This window comes from Drosophila montana, unplaced genomic scaffold, assembly GCF_035044405.1.
Source record: "Drosophila montana isolate Dmon_TW-CO22-7 unplaced genomic scaffold, ASM3504440v1 contig_1875_1, whole genome shotgun sequence".
NCBI classification, from domain to species: Eukaryota; Metazoa; Arthropoda; class Insecta; order Diptera; family Drosophilidae; genus Drosophila; species Drosophila montana.
In genome coordinates this window covers 217939-240436 of record NW_026996793.1, presented here as the reverse complement: position 1 = coordinate 240436, position 22498 = coordinate 217939, and the positions used below count along the sequence as shown (strand labels likewise).

The window sequence follows — 22498 nt, the reverse complement described above, 5'->3', positions numbered from 1 at the left end:
AATCACACTTTTACACTCTACCCTTGCCCAGTCCGTTGCAAATTAAAATGCCCAGAAGCAAAAGCAAATTATTGCAAAAATGTATCGCATTGTCCATGCACCAGCCGGACCAGGCCAGGCAGTTGGTGGCGCTCGTTCGCACTGCGCCTCCATTTTCGAACCCAATGCAACCAGTCGAAAGCGTTGACAATAATGTCGCCTGGCGCCATATCCATCCGCCCAGCTACCCGGTTGACGCCTCGCTGCGCTCTAATGCAGCACACAGCTAAAAATGGTTTTGCTTTGGCTTTGGCTTTCATTCGGCTTGTGGCTTGGGGCCTGGCTGGCTGGTGTTGTGTTATCGCTGCCATGCAGCCAGTTGGCCAGCACAAATTGGCCTAGAAGGCCAAAAGCATTTCAAAATTGTATTAAATCCCGAACGCTTTACGAGCCACTTGCCTTGTCCTTTGTCGCGTCTTTTGTGCTCATGTGTGCGTGTGTGGGTGTGTATGTTTAAAATTCAGTTTTTTTTTTTCTTACATCCTGCAAATTTCATTTCCGCTTTGATTGCGCTTTTGCGCATTTCTCTTTGGCAAAGTAAAACAAATGAACGGAAATGCCGCACACGCAGTCGCAACAACAACAACAGCAACAACAATAAAAACACCAACAAACACCAAATGCACCTTTGACACCTTTTGGCCAAAGTGTGACAAAAACGAAAGGCACAGCAGGAATAGCAGCAGCAGCAGCAGCAGCAGCAGCAGCTGAAGGAGGAGCTGAAGGAGTCGCACGTTGTCCTGCCTGCATGCAAAGTATCTAGTGCCCTTTTGCTCTGCCTCCCGTTGCCCACTCCCCGCGCCCATTGCAGTTGTTGTTTGGCTTGTGTTGTGCCTTTTTGCTGCTGGCTGACAGCGCCTTTGTGCCGCACCGAAGGCAAACGCAACTCTATTGCCAGCTGCTTTTGCTGCTGCTGCTGCCAAGTGTGAAAAATGTCGAAAATGCAATTTCCTTCAAGTAAAATGCCTGCCATGCGCTTTTGGCTCCCACCAGATACGTGGCCGTATTACAAACGACTTCACGCCGAATCCTGGCTGACTGCCAGGACTTGCCTCGAATGTTGCCTCTGTCTCTGTCTCTGCCTCTGTCCCCGGCTCTGTAGCTTAAATAAAGCACTTCCGCTAATAAAGTCGCACTCCAGGAGCGTGTGTTTGAGTGTGTGCGTGTGTGTGCGTGTGTGTGTGGTTGCGTGTGTGGGCGGCATGGACGTGTTGGCCAAGGACGAGACACGCATTCGCATGCAGTTTAGATACAGGCTGCAACATGCGTGTCAATGTATGGTAAAGCGTCTATATGTGTGTGTGTGTGTGTACGTGCGCGTGTGTGTGTTTGCTTTCGTGGCAAAAACACATTTGGAAAATTTGTGTAGGCGACATTGTTGTAAATCACCGACACATTTTGAACTGTGCAAAGGCCGTGCAGCAAGCATACACTGTAAAAAAGCGGGGGCAGCTGAGATTATCACAAATTGTTCATGGCTAACAGGGCATGCGAAAAAGTTGCCAAGAATATTTATGATTTATTTTGTGCTATGTTTTATGTCATTCATATTTTATACATTTTTATTATTTATATTATGGTGTATAAATATGTATCAATAACTGTTCAGCTGGCCACCTGGCACAAAGCGCCATGTCTAATAGAACAAATTTCATTCATGGGTTTTTCTTGTTTTTGGTCCATCGCTTGCTCGATAACTTATAGAGGCATGTCCGTCTCCTGTCCAAGGCGTGTTGTCAGCTCCCTGCTTAAATTAATAGATTAACTTGCTTTAGATTTCGCAAACTATATATATATGGTTGAACGAATATTATATATATTTGACCTGGGTGGATTAGATATCTGAATGATTCAGTCATTTGGGATAAGTGATCAAAGAGGATTTGTGCTTAGGTTATAGGATATAGTCGTATATCCTTTGCTCTCACATAAACCTAATAAAATGTAGAGTAATCCTCTAAACTAATTGAGACAGGCAGCTTAACAAATTAGGATATATATATATATAAGATTTTTTGTTTTCTTTTTTTAACCAATTTTCCGTATCAATTTTTGCACCGTGCATTGCCCAGCTGAGGTCCAATTGTGACCTTTCGCTCTCGCTCAGTCGTCTGCGTAAATGTTGTGGCGACACGCACTGGTCGGTGCCCTGTACTCCGCAATTGTCCACTCGCGTTGCAAGTGCCTCACCCCTGCCAGCCCATTTTGATTCTTTCATGCTTCGGCGAGGCACAACTCAAAATTACTGCCAAGTTCTGTTAGTGACGATGACGAGGAAGGCGATTTCTGAATGAAATGTTTCGTACGCTTCTAGGACAATGTCGCTGGGACTTCACGCACACACACACACATACACGCACACACAACAATCTAGACGCACATTCATCACACAGTTAAATGACGGGGGATCCTGTCGCAGTTGCACAGATTTTTGTTGACAATGGGTGTGAAAATTGAAGGCGAGTGATTGCATTTGGCCTCACCATGCAGCCGGGGCATGGCACATAACAAAAGGCGTTCAGGACAACGGCGACAGGACTTTATCTTGGTCTGATGTGCAAGTCTAGGTAATTAATAGACTTGAAATGGTCGCTTGCGCAAAATTTTAATTAGGTGACACACGCAAAGTGTTCTCTGGCACTGTGGCAGGGCAAAGTTGCCCCCAGTATAGTTTTATGCAGGATGCACAGCCAGCCAAACAGCCAGACAGACAGTCAGACAGACAGCCAGCCAGCCAGCCAGCCAGCCTGGCTGACTGTATTTAATTGATAGTCAAAAACAGTTTTTGGGCGCTCACGTGAGGCGATGTCATCGCCGTTGTCGTCGTCATCAGCACCATCGTCGCTTGCAGTTGAAGTGAGGAAATTACAAGTCGTGAATTAATGGCGGCTCTCTGCTGCCACGCCCAGCCGCCTAGGCAGCCAACAGATGCGAGGAGACAATCACTTAGAGAGCTAGGAGCACGTTGCCAGGATATCCGACGTCGTGGTCTCTGCTGATGCGTCGCTCTTGCCGACGCCACCGCCGACGCAGCCGCTGCCGCCGACGCTGCCGCTGCCGCCGATGCCGCTGCAATTGCAATGCTTTGTCAGCTCAAAAACTGAACCTCAAACGGCGCTACTGACAGGGGGATAGGATAGGGACATACAGGTATATGTGTGTGTGTGTGTGTGTTTGTGTCTACCTCTAGACATGGTAGTCACCATTGTTTGCTCCTCATCGCCTTCGCATCGCATAGTTGATTTTCGGCTTATTTTAAATTTCAAACATTTCATTCGAATTTAATTAGGAGCGCGTGTTTCATGGGTTTCCTGTTTTTTGACTTTGCCAAGAGACCCGTGAAATGCTTTTAACGGGAAATTGCTTTGAAATTTTTTTGCTACAATAGACCCCATGCCGCTTCTGCCCATTCCAGGCAAGCGACTGTTGATACATCTTTTGTATTTTATAATTGTTCAAATACTACAAATTATTAATTGGCTTTAATTCAAATTAATATTAATTACATCTAAAACTAAGTAAGACACATTTTTCGTGAGAGCATCAATAAATATTACATAGAATTCATAAATAAAATGATTAAATATTTAATAATAATTAAAGCAATGTCCAAACTTTTTTGTAGCATAAGACTAATATATTCAGAAAAATAATGTAAATAAATTTTCTCTCTTTTTTGTTGCAGGTAAGCGAATATAAAATTTTAATTATTTAAAATATTGTAAGTATGGTAAACAATTTTTATGGCATATTTCAAGCTGGATACTTTACATGCTGTTGTGTGTGTGTTAACTTTGATTGAAATATGAGAATAAAATAACGTTAAACGCACTTAAAAATAATTCAATACAGCATAATTTAAGTGAAACTTTTCACTGACCAATCACTCAGCAAACTGGCATTGATTGGAGATCCATCAATGGGAAAATGACTTTTCAATGGCGCTTAGTTGGCGCAGTAAAACACAAAAAAGGCATTTAGCCGCTTTTTGATATTGGCCTGTTGAACCATGCATTCAATAGGTAGAGCGACCAACGTCGCCTCCTGTACATACAATGCCAAGCGCGCCAAATGAATGGGCCACAGGCTGTCTAATACCCTACACGCCCATACGACCCAACCGTACCATATATAAGTGCTAAGTCTAGCATTGGCAGCGACTCGCACAGTTGAATGGTTGTTGTCGGTAGCAGGGTTCGCTTATACTTTATGATTAAACTATTGATGGCAGTTGTCGGCTTATGAATTGACAGACGTCTATTATGCATGCCAGGCACATGAAAAGCCCAGGCAAATGCTTGGCGGTCGGGGGTCAAAGGGTGCATGCTACGCTAATTAAAATACGTTGGCCGGACTCTAAATGAATTGGATATAGTACTCAGCTCTCTAGTTTCCCCGATGCTTGTCTATTTAAAGTACTGGCTTTCTTTTTCCGCTGTTTTTTTTTTAAAGTACTTTGCCATTGACACTTGTACGCACTCTGTGCTTTTCTAACTGCGGCTCTGTGTGAGTGTATGTGTTGGTGTGTGTGTGTGTGTGGTTGTGTGTTTGGCACATTTGTTGATTATTTCGCTTTGATGCGCACAAGAGTATGCAACACAGCGGGCAAGGCGAACAAAAAATTCGTCATTTGAAAGGACGGGCAAACTGTTTTTGCTGTTAATCAGAGTTGTAGCTTAATTAGTTCCTTTGCCATGTATGTGCATGAAATTAATTAGCGTTTTTTTTTCTTTTATTTTTGCTTTTCTTTTCACACGAAGCAAGCATCGATGCAGAGTATGTTTTGTCTGGGTTGCTTTGTGTAAGGATGAGGCACATACACAAAATACCCTTTTGACATTAGAATAAAACAATCGTAAAAAAAATTGTCGATCTTGGAGTCAAAAAATTGCAGAGATCTAAGATATTCTCAAGCAAAGCCGATTTTTATAGATTTTTCAAGAAATATAGAATTATTATCTAGATATATTTGTGAAAAATCTCGTTTTATCATCGCGGTATCTCTCTTTTCTCCATATCTCTCTGTCTCTCTCTTACACTCATATACACTCACTAGCTCTCAGAGCCACCGGCACTCTCGTGCTCTTTCTTTTAAATATCGCCCTTCTCTCTGATTCTCACGAATTCAAGTTAAGTTTCCAGATGCTGCAGTTATTATGGTTAATTGGCTTATGGAGACATGCAATATTATCCATGTTTGATAAATTAAGAGCCTCACCTTTTTGGTATTTCTCCCTTTTTTATATTTGTTCTTTTTTCTGTTTAACTTTGAATTTTGCTTTCTCTTTGGGTCTCATTGTATTGTTTGTTGCTTGGCAACCCGTTTGCATTTTGCATTCATTTATGCCCCCCGCTTGGTCATATGGACCTTGTGGCTTTTCGTTTAAGGGCAAACAATAAGCGCCTTGATTTTGCAAAATGAAATTTAATTATGTTTCACTTTGTGTCCCTGCATGCGTGTGAGTCCTGCTTGATAAATTTGTTTATTCAATAAAAATGCTTCTCACTGGGAAAATTTGCATGTTGTTTTTGTTGTTGTTCCTGCTGACACTGTCGGTGACGTCGCTGCTGCTGTCAACCGCAGAAAAGAAAAAGTCGGCTAAAAGAAAAGTTTCGCATGGACATTACGAGTGCTGTGAGGCTGGCGAGGGCTGGTGGCAGTTGTGCCTTTCAGTGGGACGAGGAGAAGGACAGACGCATGTCATACGCCATTTCTCTTTTGAATTTTCATGCAGTTGTTGCCACGCAGCGCCTTTTGTTTTTATTTCTATAAGTGACTGTAGTAGGCGGCGACAATGGCACCAGTTGCAATTGGGCGTGGCCAGCAAAAATCAAGACAGAAAGCCAACTGAACAGCTTTTTAATAAAAATGCTGCTGTTAAAATGCTGTGGTCACTTGGCTCCCGCTGCCGCCCCCGCCCCCGCCATCGTCCAGGCATTCTGCAACGAAATTCTCTCATAACGCCATTCGACTACTCTGCCCCCCTCTGGGGCAAATTAATATTTCTATTTTTATTGTTTTCGCGTGGACAGTCAGTGCCAGGCGCAGCTAGGCAGCCATTATAACGCGTAACTGTTGCTGACGAGCATATTTATTTCATTTTATTATCATATGCGAAATTCCAATACCCTACACACAGTTGGGCACAACTTGAAAACTTATGGGTCGTGGTCTTGAGTAAGATAGATACTTCTATGCAAAGTAATCTTTATAATTCTAATAAGAGCGGGGTATTCAAAATCAATACAAGTCAAAAACTATTAATTATTAAACCAAAAGCTTTGATGTGTGCGCAGACCAGATTTCTCAACTAAGCCAACAACAATAGACGTGCAATATAAAGACAATAATATTTATCCATCATTAAAAAAGCTGCTATTTTTTTCTAGCCAATATTTTTTGTGTGAATAAAAAACGTATAACTTATTTTTAGGTATTTTTTAAAACTTATGCGCTTTTTACATTTTGTTTATTTAATTGCCACTGAATTTAAATTAAATTTTTACAAATGGATGCATTCTATAAATATTTATTGTAAGTGTTTAATAGAATTTAATTTTGTTGAGCAAATCCCATATTGTTATTAGTTATTGCACGCTTATCAAAACAAAAAGAAATTTTAAGTATTAATTTTTTATTATGTAAACAATTATTAAATACTAGTGCAATCTGCAGCGCAGTTGTGTGTCGCATAGTTATAGTTGAATTGGTGTTCTTGTGTTTTACATATTTTTATGTTATTTTTATATTCGCTTTGGACACTCATACGCCATGTTGTCAGCGCTGTTTTCGCCGTTCGGCTGGCCTCATTGCTGTTGTTGTTGTTGGTTGTTGTGCTGTTTGCTTGTTCTTCTTCTGACGCTTGTGTTGCCTTGGGTTTTTATTGAAAAATAATTACATGTTACAGTCGTGTCCTGCGCGCGCGTGTGTGTGTCTCTCTGTCAGCCTGGTCTCACTTGGTGCGGTCTATTTGTGCCGCCTTCTCTCCGGCTGTCCATTTGTCCATCTCTGTTTGTCTGTCTGTGGATTTACCCGCACACGCCCGCTACCATCTGTAATGCGCTCCCCAGTCGCCTGTCAAGCGCAGTGTGCATGTGTGTCTTTGCTGACAAAGAGCTATCATAAAATAAAACACGTTTATATATTTTAACAGCACTTTTTTGTTGTTCTTGTTTTTATTCTCCATCATTTTTTGCTGTTGTTGCCAATGTTACTTGTTCTTATTATTTTTGTTGTTTTTGAATAGTTTGTGACAATTTTTATTTAATTTTAATTGCTTGTTGCATATTAAGTTATATGGTCAGCAAAAAATATTCGCCTGTCACGTGGCCTGACGAGTCGTTGAAGTTGCATAAGTCGTTTGTATACCATATCCTTAGAGGGACACGCGTATCCCAGTTGCGATTTATAACCAATTGAAATTGCGTATACGAGCTTTTGTCTGCATGGTACATTGTGTAATTACATATTTGTTATATTATATTTATATTTGATATTCCTAAAGCTAAGTTAAACATGTGTCAGACTAATTTGATTAATTCAGATTAAAATTTCTGACTTAATTAATTTTTTTTGCTCTATTGCAAAACATATTTCTATATACTAGTATTTTTTTATATATGTTTGTATAATATATAAAAATGTATATATAATTTATTTTGATTAACTACTTTCTAACTTTATGCTGCTTTAAAGTAGCTATAAATTTCAAATTTTGTCTTATGCTTCAAAAACTCTGTCAATTAGCACCAAATTTTGGGCTCAAAAAGTCAAGCTCATACTTATACGAGGACGCATGCAAACAGTTCAGCACGAGCAAATTGCGTACCTGATCTCACGCACACGCACACACACACACACACACTACCCAGATGTATCTGTCATTTAAATGTGTTGAAATGACCAAAAAAGATAAACAAACAGGAAAACATAGCCGAAAATGTTGGCATGTTTCTCAGTTTAACTTGGTTTGTTGTGTGTGCGTCACAAAGTGAGCAATATTTGTGTGTGTGGGTGTGAGTAGTTCTCATATGTTTGTTTGAGTGTATCAAAAGATAAAAACGTGAACGCAAACAAGCCGGGGGTACGAACTACGGCAACAGGACAACACGTAGCAAAGAGTAATAAGCATGCTGCATACAAAAACCAGAACCAGAGATACAGCCTTTTTCTGGGCATTGCTCATCCTGTTAAGCCACAGCGAGAAAGAGCGAGAGAGAGAGAGCGAGAGGGAGGGAAGGAAAGAGTGAGTGAGAAAGAATGAGAGTGAGGTAGATAGATAGAGAGACCATCACATCACCATCACTGCCCGCCTGTGATGAATGACTCTTTTAATTAGTTGCCGCAGGAAATGCATGAATTGCAAAATGACTCTGTTTGTTTACACAGGGACGACGACCACGACCACGACGACGACTCCTCATCTCTCATTGGGGGTGGCAGTCCAGCAGCACACCCATTTACACACACACACACACACAATCATATACATATTAGCTAAGGGAGTGTGTGTGTGTGTTTCCCTCTATGCGCTCATTTATTAAATAGTAGTTTTCAAGTGTCCTTCAGTGACATGTTGCTTGTTGTTTGTTTCTGCTTGTTGTTGTTCTTGTTGTAGTTTTCACCAGCTAGGGTCGGTTCTTGTGCATCATCGTCCTGCTGCGTGGGTGCCATTTCTTTTTTCTCAGCCACACAACACTGGACACAGCCAAACCCTACAGCTTACTTCATTATTGTGCATACACGAAGGACACCGCATTCCCTTCCCGCCACCTACCCAAAGCCAGCACAACCGAATGCTCATAGGGACCCGCTTTCGCCTACACTTTGTGCGGCTCTCATTCCCATCTGGGCTATTGCCTGGCAACTGTTCTGCCATTTATTTATCCAGACTAGCGGGCAAGCTTATTAATAATTTTGTCAAGTCGTGGAGCAGCTACAATCGAAATAAAAAGCAGAATATCTGAAACAGCTCTTCAAAGAGAGACAGAGAGAGGGAGAGTGAGAGAAGCAAAGGAAGGAAAATAAAGAGAAGTCCTCTTAGGCTGTGTTCGATAAAAAGTTAAGGAAATATCCGATAATTATTGGGGAAAACTCATCAGTTTTTTGCCATTCAGAGCGGTCTTTGGAACTGTTAGGGATCCAAATATTATAATGATATTCTGTCTGAGTCTGAGAAATATTATCAAAACTCTCACTGCCTGTTGGGTGCTTTTCCTTGGAAGAATAATGAGAAAAAGAAAGACAGAGAGTCAGAAATTGATGGGCACTGTCTAAACAAAAATATATAATAAAATACTATAATCAACTGTAGGACCTAATGTGTGCATAAGAAACTAGACAAAAATTTTCATAAATCTGACTGTCAGTTTTATAACTATGTCAAATTTGGGTATAGCTTTCCAATCAAAATATTTCTTGAAAATATCTTTTGACTGGGTTTCGCCAGGCCAAATCACTTGAAATTGAACACATTTCAATGCAGTCGATACTTATTTCAAAATTGATTTTGTTGCACTGAAATTCGCTGGCTATGACTCGGCTATATTGGACTCGAAGGTCTCGTAGCTGTTGCCAAGCTGTTTGCCCGGTTGATAATAAATTTTTATGCTCATTTCGAGCCGAGGCACAATGCAAACAGCTAACATAAACGGGCAACTGCAGCTGAGAATCTTTTAGCCATGTCACACGTACATATATGGCAGTTGCTGGCCATTCGCAGCTGCATGCGCTTGTTCAAGTGTGTATGTGTGTGTGTGTGTGTGTGTGTTAAAAGTTTCTAATCCAAATCAATTTGCATCAAGAGCCTCATTTCATTCTATTATTTCGCAGCCAATTTACGCCACTGGACTGCGGCTCCATCCTTGTGGACACATCATTTTCGATTACTTTGCACCAGCAGCAGTAGCAGCAGCAGCAGCAGCAGCAGCAGCAGCGGAGACTATAAAAAGTTACCCATTTTGGTTGCTGTTGTTGCAATTGCTATAAAAGTTTATAACGCGCTTGTTGACAATCCTAATATCAAGTGAGAACAGTATGAGGGCTTGTCTCTTTCCCGGTTCAAATCTCTCCCTCTCTCTTGCTCGCTCTGGTTTCATGTCGCTTTGGCTGTCAGCCATTGTTTCATGTGCTTTGTGATGTAATTTTATTGCTGTGTGTATTGCACAAATTCTCATTCTCTCCGCAGATTTGTTTTGTGCCTTGCTCGTGTCAACTTTTCAAAACTATTTCAAAACTGTGACTGACAAAATGTTTAATGGACTTTCAATGCCAAAAGACAACGACGCCGTCGCAGACGAAGACAGTTGTCTTTTTAGCATATCCGTTTACACTTCTGCAGCGTGCACAATAAATCAACGCCTAGTTGGAGAATTTGTGCCGCCCTTGGCCCGATCCCTGTCCAGTGCCGGTTATCTAGCTCGGGTTGTTTGTTTGTTTGCCTTGTTTATGCCACTTTTCTTGCATTTCTTGGTGCGGCCGGCACAAAGTTTTGTTAATTGAGTTTGTTGAAAGTTTTATTAAACAGCGCGACGACAGCCGCATTCAACTTTGGATTTCATTTTTTTATTTTTGTGCACTTTTCAACTTTATCTCGTTGTTTTTCAAATTTAATGCCGCAAATTTGCGCTGTCCTTGCTGCAGGTGCATAGACCAGTGGGCAGTTCTCTCTGTCTGTTGGGGGCGTGCCAATGTGGTTTGATTGTCGCAAAGTGTTTGTTTGTTTCATTCGATGTTGCCTGCGTGGGCTAAAGGCCAAACTGTGGGCGTGCCACGGCTTTGCAGCTGATGCGTTAAGCGTCAACACGGCGTATGCGCAATATTAAGTTTTTTTGCATACGGCACAAAGCAAACGCGAGATCTCCTACTTGACATTATGTAAATTTTTGTGCGCAACAAAGAAAAGGCAATATTTGCACCTTTTGTTGTGCGTAGGTCTCATGATAAATAGCCTTTGAAAAATAATGTAAACATACTCTACTCTCCTCTCCCGTCCCGGGACACCAACTCTGAACGTCATAGTTGAGCATATATATACATATATCTTGTGTCATATTGCTTTTTTCCATAGCTTTAGCCAGAGGCCTGCATTATTGAAAGCTTATTAAAGAGTTTTTACAGCATTTAATGCAGTTAATTGGGGCGTCTGACTGCTGCTTTTCGAACTGGTCCAGAAAACATTTATTAATATCTGCATTACAGAAAAAAAAGATATTTTTAACCATGAATTCTTGCCAATTTAACTAATTGCCAGCCAATATACCGTGGCGATTCAGATCTGCGAGCTCTGTGCAATGCGAATTTACTTTATCTCAGTTTATTTCAACTGCAATTAAATCCCATGCTGCACTTTTTGGTTAATAATAATAATAATACACATGTTGTTTATAAATCAACAATTGCATAAATCACTGCAACGAAAATTGGCTGGAAAATGTAATTTTATATATACGCTTCAATTGCCTTGAGCATTGTAAGGCCTTCAACTGCCACAGTCCCTCCTCCTCTCCTCTGCTAGGCCAATGCAAACAAACAGACAAGTGTGTGTGTGTGAGTGTGTGTGTGTGTGTGTGTGCGTATGCATCAATATAAATAAATAAATCTTTGCTGGCAAACAACAACAAAATCAGTTGCAATGGCACGCACACAAGTCCACCACCACCAACAGCAACAACAGCAACAACAACAAAGTGCGCACTGAAAAATAATAATAACAATTTAATTAAAACATGCAGCAAAATCAAATTGCACACACAAATTGACAAGAGTTGTTGGAGCAGCAGCAGCAGCAGCAGCAGCAGTTGCAGTTGCAGTTGCAGTTGCAAGTTGCCGGCTTATGAAAATGCAATTCGTATTTTGTTTTTTTAATTGATTTCATATTTGGCAATATTTATTCACATTTTTTTACGCCCACTTGCAATATAATTAAAGCCTCTTTGTTTTATCATTTATTGTTTGTTCAAGCGGTAAACATAATTGAGAGAATTATACCAAAAGCTTCTATCTTCAAATCAGGAACCACAAATAATTTATTTATACTAATGCCCGTATAACACGTACAACATAACATTAGAGTTATCATACAATTTTTATTAAAAAAAAAAAAAAACAAAAACCAAATGGAATAATGTCTGTAAACAAAGCAGACTAATAGGTTTTTGTTCAAAGAGTGAGTAAATGAAAACTGAGCACAACAAGAGCGAATAAACTGAATATTGTTATCGAAATCATTGTTTGCATATTTATATAATATTTATTTATTTTATTTTAAGCTAATACGAAGCCTACAAAATTTTGTTTCACCGAGTACAATATTTTTCACACCAAATATTTATATAGAGTACGGCCATGTAGATAGCTCGCTTTTGTTTTTAACGACTAAAGACTAAAAGTAACCGAACATTTTATTTTATCAGCTTTGGTATACGCAATATTTGACACTTTTTGTGCCCCATCTCCTCTCTCTCTCTCTCTCTGAATGCATAAAATACCATTCAATAGAATGACATTATTTTCATGTTTTATGAATTTTGTGGCTTTTGCTTTGAATGCGAACCATTTGAACATTTGGTTGGTGCAAAACGCGGGGCGTATTGTTACATTTGAGGCCTCTTTGTTACAATGTTTTGGCCTTGATGTCTGGCTGACTGTGTATTGACCGCAATATGCAAGCGTTAGACAGCCAGCAGTATGGCAACAACAAAAACAATGGCTGGGTAATGATGACAACCAAAAACCGCAGCACCCAAAACGTTGGGCATGTGTCTGTGTGTGGATATTATAATTATATTAGTGTGCCCAGTGCACTGTTTGAAATGTAAGCAATCAATTCAAAATTAATGCAAATGCAGCAACATTTTCGCCAACACACACGAATTGACACTAGCACACACACACACACACACACACACACACACACACATACAGATGCAAACAAAACATGGCGCACGGAAGTCATCGGTTGCGGTTTGCAGAGTTGCCAGCCAAAGAGATGGGGCAATCCCCTTAACTGTCACCGTTACCGTTGCCGTTACCATCGGCGTTGCCATGCCAATGCACAGCAGCTGTCAGTGCAAACGCCCACAACTGTCAAATTCATCAAAATCGCACGAATGCACACACACACACGCACAATCGCACACACTCGCATAGATACGTACACAGATAGTTAGATAGTTGAACAGTTGTCGACTGTCAGCCACCTGGAAATGTTGCAACTGGTCATTGTTGGTTATTAGTTGTTGTTGGTAATTAGTTGTTGTGTCTTGTTGTTGCTGCCAGCTGAAGCGTTTTAGTTAGTTGAAGTGATTAGCATCGTTAGTGGCTTTTTCGTTTGCACCAAAGCGGAAATGCAGCTGCAAAGGTATTGGTCAATTTAATAAGCTGCATTAATGAGTAGTCCGAATGTATCTGTATCTACAACTATATCAAACTGTATCTGTTTCTGCTTCAGAAACAGTATCTCTGTGTGTTTGCCTACTGCGGCTTACATTTGGCAGCTACACGTAATTCAATAAATTTCAATTGAGTTAAATGAGCTGCTTGCCTGGCAAATCTTGCCTGCCAACCTGCAGCGACTACAACAAAATATTATATTTTATTGCTGTCCATTTGTATGCGGTTTATATTGTTTTCGCTTCGCCCTCAAAAAGTAATTAATATGTCACATATTCTGGCAATGGGCAAAACTGTCGCCCAAGGTTTTGCAAACGACAAAAGCCATATAAATATATTCGTTTACGAAATGATCGAAACAAATATATATACACACGTGCGTGTACAAATTTGTATGCTGTTTGCATTTAAATGGATTCTATTAGAAAAAGTGTTGCCATCAAACAATATTGTTGCGGAAGGCTGCGGAATGCGTCCATTTTTAGGGGCTCACAAATTGACAGTGGGCATCAGATATATAAGAGAATAAATGGGAACTTTATTTTAGACCTTATCAGTTTTAACTACCTATATATCAATCAATTTTTCGACCTTTAAAAATACTAAACATAGTTACTATGGCTTCATTTTCTTTAGTTCACTGTAATTTGTAATTAACTTAAGCTATTTTGAAAAAGAAAAGAAAATAAAGTAAAATTCTAGACTTAACAGATTGTTGGATATCCGCTTTTTGGTCCATTGTTAAAGTTTTGGGCCTAAACAAAAAGTAAGAGTGCGCGAATCGAATGTGATGGACCAGAAGGTACTCTGCACACAGCTGCACACCGGCGTAACATACATTTGTTCCAACAATCAAACTCTTTTTGATCTCTGCACGCTATATTAATATAAACATGAATATATATACCAAATATATTTATTTCTGCAATCACACAAACGAACTTGGCTATCTCTACTCGGCTGTTAATGTTGACCAAGTATATATAGATATATTATACGAAAAAGAAAACCAAACCTGTTTGTTGTTACTGGTGCTTTTCCTGGGCATTTGCTCTAACATATATTCCCCGAAGAAATTTCCTTTTGATTTCACGCCGTAATTGGGTGTCAAAGGTTTCTTTTGTTGCTGCGTTTTTCTTCTGTTCTGTTTTTTTGTGCCTGGCACTTATTGACATCTGCCACCTACCCCAATGACGCAACCGTACAAATGCGTGTGTGTGTGTATGTGTGTGACTGTGACATAAAAAATATATATGTTTATGTATATATATATATATATGGCATATATAAAAAGATATGTGTGTATTTGTGGCGCTATTTGCACAGATATTGTTTGGGATGCTCTGTCGTATTACTTTAGATGGAAATCGGCAGCACAGCAAATGATTGTCATGACGATAGCGCACAAATTGACACCGAAGCTAGCGAAAGGGACACAAGCCGAAAGTCACACTAGATCAATATAATATGCGATTTGACTGACGGCCAGACTGACTGACTGACTGACTGACGGACGGACTGCCTGACTTACTGAGAAGAGGCAGGCCCGATAATTTGACAGGCAACTCGAAACCCAAATTTAATTGGCATGAAATCAAAGCTTAAACATGCTTATAGCAGAAATACGAAAAGCTCCAATGATATAACATGCTAATTTAAAGGGCAAAGGCAGCATTCAGGCGGAAAATAAGCATAAGGAGGAGCAACAGTTGCTGCTGCTGCTGCTCGAGCTGCGATTGCGTAAGCTAAACCAAAAACCGGAAGTCATAAATCATATATGCCATGCATAGAGTACAGCAAAGCAGTGTATCTGTGTGTGTGTGTGTGTATGTGTGAGTGTGTGTATCTGTGTGAAGCACACTAACCACAGGTGTTGGTTGGGTCAGTCTGCTTTGGCAGTCCCCGAAAAACTATGCAAGCTGAATTGTGCAAAAACCTTGGTTGGTTATTTTATTTTTATATTTTTTTTTTGTATTTTCTTTCCTTTAATGCATGATTTTTCGGGGGTAGCGCAGTTAGCTTAAAATTGTATTTTCGTTAGAATATATATGAGTATGTATATATTTGAATGCCGCCAGTGTTTGTCGTTTGGGTTGCCAACCCTGCAACCAGAAACTGGAGTCCCGCTTTGGTGTATTTTCTCTGGGCGATGTCGCCACAAACGGAAGCACTTTAAAATTATATGAGGCCGGTGCCGGGTCCGGCTGCGCATCCTCATGTGTCGTCAGCCACAAGCCGGTAACCGACAAAAACTCAACTCAAAAACTTTTTCAGCTATATCCGAGTGTGTATGTGTGTGTGTGTGTGACGAGTTGAGGCGACACTTCACACACACACACATAGTTGGCGTGCACCCATCAGATATTTTATCTCTTGTATATGTTTGTCTGCCAACTATTTTTCGGTTAGTGCCACTTTTTGATGCAACTAAGCGTATTTATTACTTATTTATGTACACAAGTGTCATCTAACATCTACCCGCGGCACAAGCTGCAAAAGCATTGCACCACGCCCACATTTCAATGTGTGCAACGTAAATAATTGAGTAGCTTTGCGAGCTAACAATTGTTACAACTCAGCTGCTCTTAAGTGTATTCAAGTGTTGCTTTCTCGCAAATCATTCAATAATAAAAGCACGTTATTATTTAAACGAATTTAAAACAACTTAAATAGTTGCTACAAACGGCTGACTAAATTGACAACTAAATTCGACATTTAGTGTTGTTTTAAAAATGTTTTAAATATGTTTTAAATAAAAGAATACCTTTTTTGCAATCAGCCTTATTAATAAAGGATTCCAATTTGATACAGATTTGCAGCTATATTATATTCTAATATATTCCTATTCCTTTCTATTCATATAGATTCCTTTATAGCTATATTATATTTTTGTTAGATGCTGACTAAGTCTTCGTTTACATGCAAAAAGGATAGTAAACCTATATACCTATATACTAAGATTGCTTTAAGCTGTATTATATATTTGTCTGAAGTTGACTAAACTTCGATCACATGTAAGAATGGTTCAATGGTTAACCTGGTAAAGGCCACATTTTGTCTGGAAATCTTTATAAACAAAAATGTTTGTCATACAAAATGTTACTTTTTGAGCCTTTGCTCCTAAAGCAGTTATATGTTAAATTGCTCTGATCTGGTCGTTCCCGATACTTGTTTCACAGAAAGACGAAGCGATTCGAAGTTTCATGACGATAGCTACAAAACTGGAGAGCTATTTTGCATAGAAATAGATAGACGGATGCTGGTCGAGAATATATATACTATATATCCGGACACGTCTTTTTCTATGCGTTACCATGTAAGACAATTTGCAAAGGTCGAATAAATATCAGACCTTTCATTAATATACTTCCAGAGGAGATTTTTCAAATTTAATCAAATTGTGTAGAGATTCTCTTGCTTAACCAATTATTTTTGGCTTCAGTCTGTAGGCCTGTTTAAGCCAGCCGCATTCCATGCTCGCTGCTAGTTATAACTCATCCATTTGGCATGGCGGCAATGTTTCAGAGATAATTAATTAAATAGACTTTGGCAACATTCAACAAAACTAACGACGACTCATGCTTTTTATTGTGTAAACTCGCAAATAACTGGATTAAATAGCATCAAATGCTTTTAGTAGAGTCTTAAACAGGTGCAGCTCTATACCATTAGGGCAAAGGACACTGCCAGCCACTGAACTATAAACAGTTGCTGAGCTGCCATGTACTTGGCCAGCTGTTGATATACTTATGGCCAGCATTGTATGACCGTCGGAGCAAGCCAGCGAGCAACAGTGTTAAGCTGCTTAAAATTTATTACCTTTTGCTTGAAATAACTTGCCAGCAGGCACTACGAACAGCCAACCAACCAGGCAGCACAGAAACCAAAACAAATACATACACACACACACACAGACACAGACACAGATACAACTGCACATAAAACAATGCGCAATGATAATACACTAAAATGCGAAAGACAAAAAGCATTTCACTAAAGGGCCAAGAACAATAACAAGTGGCATTGTAATAATGCACAAAAAACAATAAATATAATAACCTGAAAGGTCTGCAGCTCCAAAGAGACTCACGTTGAATTCCATTACATTTTCCTCGCATATTTGCACAAAATCATTCACTGCAAGTTAGAAGTATCTGCTGCTTGTCGTAAATACGGGTTTAGGTATTAATTGTTTAGGTGTGGGAAAATTTCAATTACGTTTTCTTCCAGCATTCGTATACATTTTTATAGAAGTCGTTTCTAGACTGCAGACACTTATTAGAACTAAACGAATTTTTATTTTTTATGACAATTTGATCATTGTGTAAATGTCATGAAAGTTCCACAAGCTCTTCGTATATCCATTGCCAAGTTTCCAAATTATTTCTAGCTTTGATTTTTTTAATTGCTAGACTCAAGCAAATTGACATGTAGCTGCTAGAATAGTATATACAGATTAAGTATCTTTCAACTCAACTATTCAAAATCTTACCTGCTATTTACGGTCATGAGGCCGCATTTTAATGTAATATTCCGGTAATCTATCTTTTATTCAACTCATCTTATGTAGCCTTCCCCCAAAATTTGCAGTGTCTAATGTCCATCGTAAATTATAAATTTACCCGTCACATAACATTTACTTTAAGCAACAAGAAGAAAAAAACAAAAACTTCCGTGAAAAGTTCCTAATATCTGATTATTATCTGTACAATAATTTCTTTTTTTTTCAAGGCACGCACTTCCTGCCCGAGAGGCGCACACTTCCGCCCGCCCCTCGCGTCGAGCTGTCAGACATGTTTGGCAACTTGCAATGCATTTCCTGTCTGCCCCAGGCGCGGCCCCTTAATGCTGCTTAAATAATAAATTTCAATTTTTAAAGATTTTTACGTGTTATTGAAAAGCTTTGCTTGCTGTTTTTGTTGCCGGTGCCCGCCCCCCCCCACTGGCTATCCTTAAGGGACATGACTTTCGCTTTGTTATGTGTGTGTTCCTCTTGGCTTGGCTTCTGCCCCGCTCATGTGCATTATGTTTGCTTTTTGTTCATATCAACATAAATAACTTATATAATGCTACACTTTGCTGAATATCCTGCCTTTTTTTATTTTTTATTCATTTTTTTTTTAATACACTTTGTGGAAAGTCTGCGAAAAGGGGCTGCGGACGCGTCGCATGAGCAGCAAATTGTTGACACCTCGTTGTGTTGTTTTTTTTTTCTTTTTCTTTATTTTTCTTAATTTCGTTACATTTAGCTTTGATGCCCCTTGTGGGTAACATGGGCAAAAGATAAACTTTTTTGCTTTGAATTGTATTTTCTAAATTACTTTTTACTGTTTTCTTAATAAACTTATGCCCCAGTGACCCGACAAACAGGAAGACAGACAGATAGCCGTTGGAAATGATTGCAAGGAGCTTAAAATTAAAGAAAGTTGTATTACGGGCTTAAATTCAAGGGCAATATTAGTTAAAAAACTTAATTCGGTCTGTATGAGTTATATTATAAGCAAATAACTCCTATTGGCAATAATAAAACACTTTTGGTATTTAATTACAACTTCAATGCCGTATGTCTGTTGCCCTGACTCCAAGATCACAGCTCAAATACTCTACGGATCACGTCTTAGACCAAATTCAATAATTAGCTTAACAATTGTAGCTGTTAGTTAGTAACAGTTGCCGCAGGTTTTCTCAGTATATCACACGGATTTTCATTAAGATTGTAGAAATATTCACAATTTATTTTTCAGTTGGTAGATGAGTCCAATAAATACCAACTGACTGTGCGAATGCCAACTTTCTATGGGTGGGATTTAACTTTTATTTGTCATCATTTCGTTGCTAGCCCTGAAAACTCTACCCTAGCCACTTCACTTATTCAGGGCCGAAAAATAGGTAAAATATGGCTGCGAAAACCTTACATTTTCTTCTTTTTGTTGTTGCTGTTGTCGTTGATGTTGTTGTTGTTAACTTATGCCAACTGAAGATAATTTGCCATGGTTACCAACAGCAGCAACGAAAGCAAAGAATGACAAGTCGTGCAGGGGCAGAGAAGGGAGTGACTGCTGCAGCAGGTAACTCTTAAGCTGCCACTGCTGCTGCTGCCACTGCTGCTGCTGCTGCTGCTGTGGTTTTTACGTTTGCTGCTGCCGCTAGTTGGATGCGGTCCATGGGGTCAGGGAACGTGCTGAAGGGGAACGCTTTCGGTAACGCTTATCCACTTGTCTTGTGATTTTAATGCAGTGGGCGAGGCCTTTTGAACATGGCAAAAGATTGCCAGGGGCAACCAGCAACAGCAACAGCAGCTACAGCAACAGCAACAGCAGCAGCAGCTGCAAGTACTTGTAGATACTTTGCCTCGTTTTAGGTTTTGGCTCCGGCCATTGTGCTGCTGCGGGTAAGCTCTTCTGGACTGGTTTGGGTTTTGTTGCTTGTATCTGTAGCTGACATTTGTTTGCTTTTATGCGTATGTTATGTCCTTAGATGTAGTTTAGTTGCTAATTTTCGTTGGGCATAATAAAGTGCAGCGGCGACTTTTCTTTTGACTCGCATTTGTCATGCCACGGATGCTCCATAGCTCCATTGCTACAAAAACTACTGTCCATAAATCGCCTTAGACGACAAACACACACATACACACATGTCCTGGCCAGTAGCTGGCCTTCATGGCCAGCAGCATTGGCCATTTGTATGAAATTGGCTTCTCAGTTGTTGGCTGGCTGGCTGCATGCAGCACGTAAGTTGAATTGAAATTGAAGTTCGCTTATGGAATTGGAAAAACTGCTACAGCGACTTTTGCAATTTTCTTCACACACTTCATGTTCAGAATTAATTTAATATTAATTTTATTTTTATATATCTAACATTTCGTACGTTGCGTTCGCTCAGTTTGCTTTGCCCTTTCGGTTCTGGCCCTTATGCGATCCATTCCCCACTTCCACTTCCATACCTATTCGCTGCAATACTTTGGCCAGCTCGCCCCCTTGTAAGAGCCAGATTCTTGTGTTTGTGCGCTGCCACTTGAGTGCTCATTTTAAGATTTTTTTCGCTTGCTTCCGGTGCGGTAAGCTTCGTGCGTTGTCCGTTTTGGTACATGGAAAAGGACTAGCGACAACGACGCTGTGGACACCACTGGAATTTTAAATTATTTTAGCTGGGCATAATTTCGAATTAAATATAGTTTTGACTTTGGCTAAGCGGGTGTTTTTTTAAGAATATATATAACGAGGTAAAAATCAAGAAAATATAAGCAAATGCGTTATTTAAATTTAGTTCAGAGGTAGTGTATATCTATATATATAAGCAGAGTGCAATATTTTTAATGTTGCTCTATTAATTGTGCTTAAAAATGTATACACATTTCTGGCAAATATTTTATTTGTTTGGTTAACTCTAGGAAATATAAGAAAATTTGCTCTTCAAATTTAATTTATATCTAGAACATTTTGCAAAAATTCGTTATATAAATGAAGTGCACTATTTGTAATGTTCCTCTCTAAACCCTCCTTATGAGTGTATATATATTTGTTAATTATATTATTTATTTATTAAAACATGTTCAGACTTATGTCCATGCAACTGCGCTGTGACATCTGCAAGTTATTTTCTATTATTCCATTTAATACAATTTTTGGACGTTCCATCACATCAGGTCACCCTGTAAAGCTACACACACACACACACACACACACACACGCACGCTCACACTGTTTTGCCATACCATATGTAACTTGTTATCCCTGCGCCCGTTCTTATGTACCTGTGATCCTGGTGCTCTTTTACTCAATTCCCCAGCCTTTTTGATGTTGTTTATTTCGTTTTTTCTTTTGCCCAAACCAAAAAACCACACCACACGCAATCAACGTCAGAATTTTGTATATTTTGGTCACGTGTGGGAGCCGGCACGCTTTTTGGGTATTTTTTTTTAACATGTAGGTAAAAGTGTCATTTGATAGTTTGCAGAACTTAAGTTCATTGCCAGGACTTAAAGCTGCTCCACTCATGCTGCTGCTCTGGCTCCGCTGTGTCCTTCGAGTTCAACTAAGCCAATTAATTAAGCTGCCTTTGGTTGAGGTCCAAATATGTCAAGCGATGTTGCGCCTGTTGCATTTCTGGGCACTCGACGAAAATAATAAAATTAGCACAAAAAGCAAAAGACAAAATGCGGAACTAAATAAATCAGCCGCCAGCTACTACAACTACCCCAGCAGAAGAGCGGCTGGTTTGCCCACACGCACAAATTAAACCCAATGAACTTGCATAATGGCCAGGGCCAAAATGTTTCTCACTGCGGCAATATGGCGGCATTAATTAAAGTAATTTATCATTAGGGTCAAAATGAAGCCAACGCACAGATAAAGAGTGAGCGAGCCGCAAGCTGAGAGCTGGCACAACCTTTGATTCTCAGCCAGGAAGCTGTATAAATATTTTGCCTTCTCGACTCGCCAGCGACAACTACACAACTGGAGACAACCGAAGGAGGGAGAAACTTGTACTCTTACCATATGGTAATCGTCTTCCTCTTGCGCCCAGTTATAGCTCCCATTGCTTTCTGGCTGGCTATTCGGTTCATTTCGTGCCAAGCTTTAATCTCTTAGCACGCATCTTTGGCATTTTATTGTAATTTGTTTCGATTGCCTTTGCGTGTGTGTTGGGATGGTTGTGATGGTTGGGGGTGGGTTTGGCAGGAAGAAAAATCTACGAAAAATACACGAAAAAAAAAACAACAGTGAACGCTGCCTGGCAGTGAATAAATTATGCGTGTAATTCAACATTTTATTTAATGAAAACCTAATGAAATGCAAAATGCTAACACAAATGAAATAAATTCGTTGTCGAGCCAGCAGTCGTCGAATCGCTTGGACGGCTTCCTTTTTATTCAGCTCAATGTGTTTTCCATTTTGGTGTTCGGCTTCCTTCTGTGACGTTCGCCAAATTGATTAGGCGCAAAAATCGCTGTCGTAATAAACGAGAGCGGGGCGCAGGCGGCGCGGCAGCTACTGCTGCATTGACTTTGATTAATAATGTGCGCTTTAGGCAGGTACAGGTTATTAGTTGAGCTGCGAGAAGCAA

General features: G+C 39.8%; 1 protein-coding gene across 4 annotated transcripts in view; it reads left to right on the top strand.

The window, feature by feature from the left end:
* bru3 (bruno 3) overlaps window positions 1-22498 on the top strand; it is a 315854-nt gene that overhangs the window by 99974 nt on the left and 193382 nt on the right. The gene's annotated exons all lie outside the window — the stretch shown is intronic.